Genomic DNA, 6,000 nt, shown 5'->3' on the forward strand with positions numbered 1-6,000 from the left:
AATTAAACAGAATTTTATTAAATACAAAAAATGTACATGTAAAAAAAATTAAAATTAGATAAATTAAATTTAAAAATTAACGTCTCTAAATTAAAAATTTAAATATGTTTTAAAATTTTTAAAAATTTAAATTATCTAATAACTAAATAGTCAAGAATTAATTTATCTTTTTTTCTTAATTTTAATAATTATTTCTAGAATACATATTCCGGTCCATTCTCTATTTTTTGCAAAGACTCTGCACCACTCAGAAATTAAATAACAAAGACTAATGAACCTAGCCACGTTTCTAGTAAGTCAGAGAGGAAGGAGATGTGACTGCGAAGAAAGGAGTTAAGTGAATTTCAATTTTTTTTAAGAGATGTTTGAACGAAAGAATAATAAGAAAGAAGGAAACAATAAAGAAGGTTATAAAAGGATAATTTTATTATTGTTGAAAAAACTCAACAAATATTTAAATAAGAATTTGTCTAATAGCGGAAGTATAAAAAATAATTGTTCTACAATTTGTGTGATTAAATAGGTAATACTAAAGATACTCCAAATAGTAAATATAATGGCAGAAATTAAATAATCAGATACAAGGATTTTAATATAAAAATTCCTAAAAGAGGGACAAAAAACTACGGAATCTAGTCCAGAAAAATCTTTCACTATCAGAATAATAGGTCAAACAGTCTTTATAGTGACACTAGGGTATCTCAACAATCAACAAAATATATCACTAAAACTGGTGGAATCAACAGAAATCTTCCACAAAGTGGGTATCTCAAATTAGACAAAAAAAAGGCAATACAACTAGCAAGTTATATCATAATGTTTATCTCTACACCAGGAATAACATACTAAAATTTCATAAGAAATGGAGCAAGTTTACCAGTTCAATCGGATCAAAGATAGCTTGCCCTTTTCCTCCAAATTCCTTCTTCTCTTCGGCGCCGATGAAAACTCTCTCCTCTCCATGTGTTTGCTTTTGTTTCAAAAAATGAGAGACTTGCCTCTCATTTTCTCTCCGTGGCTATTTGGCCACTTCTCTTTTCTTTGTTTTTTTTTTGTTTTATAATATGTGAACCACACTTAGTTGGGAACCCACCAACAAATCTCCCCCTCACCAACTCAAGTGGAGATAGGCTGCTCCACCAAGTCCGCATTCTTTTTGCAGGAATCAAACTTCACTGCAGGTAAACTTTTAGTCATCATATCTGGACTATTATCATCAGTATGGATCTTCTCAAGTGCATATGACTTCATCTCAAGCGCTTTACGTATCCAATGATACCTCACCTCTATGTGCTTCGATTTGGAATGAAACGTTGGATTCTTGCTGAGATGGATAGCACTCTGACTGTCAAAAAATAATACAAACTTCTCTTAATTGATGCCTAACTCTTGTAGAAATTTCTTCATCTACAAGATTTATTTAGAAGCTTCAACAACAACAATGTATTCTACCTCTGTAGTAGACAAAGTAACACATTTCTGAAGTCGAGATTGCCACGACATAGCTCCCCCTGCAAAAGTCAACATATAACCAGAAATAGACTTTCTTGAATCAAGATCCCCAGCCATATCCGCATCTGTGTAACCATCCAACATATGTTGGCCACTCCCAAAGCGTAAACAAACTTTGGAAGTACCATTAAGGTATCTGAGAATCCACTTCACTGCTTGCCAGTGTTCCTTGCCAAGATTAGGGAGAAACCGACTAACAACTCCAACGGCATGAGCAATAATCCATTTCACAACTGGAGAGAAATTTTTCTCAAAATCAATATCTTTCTTTTGCTCAAAGCCTTTCACAACCAATCGAGCTTTGTACCTTAGTAGTGAGACATTTTCATCCGCTTTCAATTTGAACACCCATTTATTCTTGAATGTCTCTTACCCTTCGGTAACTTCACCAATTCAAACGTATGATTCTTATGCAAGGATTTCATTTCTTCTTGCATGGCCTTCAACCAATCTTCCTTATGCTCATCAGACATAGCTTCCTAGTAGCTCTCTGGCTCTCCAGTCTCAGTGGTCATCACATACTCATGAGGAGAGTATTTCTGAGAAGGATGATGTTCTCTAGTAGATCTTCTCAATTCAGACTCAACTGGTGGTTCAGGTAGAACTTCAACATCTGGTAAAACTTCTACATTTGGCACCTCAAGTTGAGGTGTAGGTTCATCATGCAAATCATCACCATCATTATCAACTTGTACATCTCCCCCATCAACAGGAAGTCTAGTGAGAAGACCAGGTTCATCATTAACAGAACGTTTAATGGTTATTGTTGGCTTATCTGTCTTCTCAAAATCTTCAATAGTTTGGTCTTTAAGAAAAATCACATCTCGGCCTTCAGTTATTTTGTTACTCACCGGATCCCATAATCTATAACCAAAGTCTTCGTGACCATAACCCATGAAGATACATTGCTTTGACTTCCCATCAAGTTTGGACCTTTCATCTCTTGGAATGTGAACAAAAGCCCTGCAGCCGAATACTCGTAAGTGACTATAGGAGACATATTTCCCTCTCCAAACTTTCTCTGGAACATCACCATTAAGTGAAACTGAAGGAGAAAGGTTGATCAGATCTACCACAGTCCTCATCACTTCACCCCAAAAGGATTTAGGCAACTTTGCATGAGAGAGCATACACCTGACTCTATCATTGATAGTGCGATTCATTCTCTCTGCAACTCCATTATGTTGAGGAGTCTTAGGAACCGTCTTCTCAAGCTTGATCCCATGTCCTTTACAATACTCTTCAAACAGACCCATGTATTCACCACCATTATCTGCTCAAACACATTTCAATTTCCTTCTTGTTTCTCTTTCAACACTTGCATGAAAGTGTTTGAAGATTCCGAGCACTTGGTCTTTAGATTTCAAAACAAAAGCCCACACTTTTCAAGAATAATAATCAATAAAAGTAACACAATATGATGCACCACCTAGTGTCTTAGCATCTATAGTGCAAACATCACTGTGAACTAAATCTAGAACATATGATCTCCTATGAGGTCCAAAACTATGAAATGATACTCTAGCATGCTTTCCAACAAAACAATAAGTACAAGTATTTAAAGTTGTACCTTTCACGGGAAGTGAGTGCTTCTTGGCCAAGATGCTTAGTCCTTTCTCGCTCAAGTGACCAAGACGTATATGCCACAAATTAGAAAAGGAATCATCAGCTACATTCACATCTTCTTTGCATAACTTTGCTTGTAACCGATAGAGAGTAGTAAAACTATTGTCTTCTTTAGCAACAATGAGAGCCCCTTTGGTAATCTTGTATTTTACACTACCAAAGGAAGTGCAATACCCCTCTTGATCCAATGCCTTCACTGAAATAAGATTGAACTGCATATCTGGCGCATGCCTAACATTCTTCAACTGCAACTTGCATCCCATGTTGGTTTCAAGCCACATATCACCCATACCAATGATATCACACACTCTTTTATCTCCCAATTTGATATTGCCAAAATTTATAGCAGTATAAAAAGTGAAATATTCACGCCTCAGAGTGACATGACATGAGGCATCAGAGTCCATAATCCAAGTAGAATCATCACAGATAAGATTCACATAATTTTCATCATATGTGATAAGAACATCTTCATAAACAATAGCAGCAGTCTCTTTATCACTATCTTTATATTTGTCTTCGTTTTTTTTCATTGATTGTTCTCTTTTCAAGAACCTACAATACCTCTTGATATGCCCCGGCTTGCCAAAATGGTGACAAATAAACTCCTTTTTTGGCTTGTACTTTCCTCTTGACTTGCTTCGACTCTCTAACTTATCAGAACTGTGAGGTTTTCTGCTTTGATCTCTCTCCCGTAACTCTGAAACAAGTGCTTATGACTGTGAGAAGGCATTAGTCAAACCTCGCTCTTTTCTTCTGGCTTCTTCATTCAGCATGCTCTCTTTAACCATTGCTAACATCAATTTTCCATTTGGAGTTGAGTTAGTCAGTGTCACAACCGAAACTTCCCAACTATCAAGCGAAGAGCTCAATAACAACAAGACTTGCAACTCATTATTCAAAGTGATTTCATTATTTGTCAGTTGGATCACCGTCTCCTAAAAAATGCTCAAGTGCTCCAGCATTGATTTACCTTCAATATACTTCATATTGACAAGCTTCATGATCAAGAATGTTTTATTTTATACAGTATTCCTCTCATATAACTCCTTCAATTTGTTCCACATCTTCTCGGCATTTGTTTCGGTGTCAACATATGGATACACGCTAATATCAAGCCATTGCCTAATCAAAGCAACTGCCTTCCGATTCAGCTTCTTCCATTCAGCATCGGATTTAGTACCTTTAGACTTATCCCCCTCCATAGGATCATACAAGTCCTTGCTATACAATATATCTTTCATGAGGGTCTTCCAAATCAAGTAATTTTGGGAATTCAGTTTGACCATATTTGGTCCATAAGTATTTTCCTCCATTTAATTAGCATAGAGATAAACAACCAGAGCTCTGATATCACTTTGTTGAAAAAACTCAACAAAGGTTCAAACAAGAACCTGTCTAACAGCGAAAACACCAAAAATAATTTTTTCACAACCTGTGCGATTAAATAGGCAATTCCAAAGATACTCCAAGCAACAATTATAATGACAGAAATTAAATAATCAGACACCAAAATTTTAATGTGGAAACCCCCCCAAAAGAGGGACAAAAAACCTACGGGACGGATAAACCACTATTTTATGGTTTATCTTATGCTTAATTGAGTGGATTTTATCAATCTTTCATACACTTATTCATACTAATTGCATGAGTTTACGCTTTCCTTTCTGATTTTGTGCTATGATTGAAAATATGCTTCTTTGGACCTTAAAATTGTGTATTTTAATCATCTCTTATTACCATTCGATGCCGTGATATGTGTGTTAAGTGTTTTCAGAGATTACAGGGTAGGAATGGCTTAGAGGATGGAAAGGAAGCATGCAAAAGTAGAAGGAATACAAGAAGTTGAAGGAACTGCAAAGCTGTCAGCCTGACCCTCTCGCACTAAAACGATCATAACTTGAGCTATAGAGATCCAAATGATGCGGTTTTAGTTGCGTTTAAAAGCTAACGTCCGGGACTTCGATTTGATATATAATTTGCTATAGCGGCCGTACAGAAAAACGATGCGCACGCGTGAATCACGCGGACGCGTCGTTCTGCAGAAATTCCAGCAACCTGCACGTGTTTGAATTCGGTCCCAGCGATTTCTGGGCTATTTCTGGCCCAGTTTTAAGCCCAGAAAACACAGATTAGAGGCTATAAAGTGAGGGCATACAACATTCATAATATACACAATTTTAGGATTAGATGTAGTTTTTAGAGAGAGAGACTCTCTCCTCTCTCTTAGGATTTATAATTAGGATTCCTCTTAAAGGATTTAGGATTTCTTCTTCTCAATTTCCAGGTTTAATATTCCTTTTATTTATTTTTCCAATTTAATTTATGAACTCCCATGTTATATTTGATATCTTTATTAATTTAATTTGAGGTATTTCAGATATATGATTTTAATTTAGCTTACTATATTCTTGGTTCTGGTTGATTAATTGGTGACTCTTGAGTTATCAAACTCATCGTGATTGATAATTGTTATCTTTGCTGATTGATTTAGATTCCTATAACTCTAGTCTTTCCTCAGAAGTTGACTAGGACTTTAGATGTTAAATTGATTTGTCCACTTAACTTACCTTCATAGTTAGAGGTTGACTTAGTAGGAGCAAAAATATAATTCTCATCACCATTGATAAGGATAACTAGGATAGGACTTCCAGTTTTCATACCTTGCCAAGAGTTTTATTAGTTATTAATTTATTAATTCCTACAATTTATTTCTCTTAATAAAACACACCTCCCTGCAATTCCTTGAGAAGATGACTCGAGGTTTGAATACTTCGGTTTATAAATTTTATTGGGTTTGTTACTTGTGACAACCAAACGTTTGTACGAAAGGATTTTCTGTTGGTTTAGAAGCTATACTTA

Source organism: Arachis duranensis, chromosome 4 (genome assembly GCF_000817695.3).
Source record: "Arachis duranensis cultivar V14167 chromosome 4, aradu.V14167.gnm2.J7QH, whole genome shotgun sequence".
Taxonomy (NCBI): Eukaryota; Viridiplantae; Streptophyta; class Magnoliopsida; order Fabales; family Fabaceae; genus Arachis; species Arachis duranensis.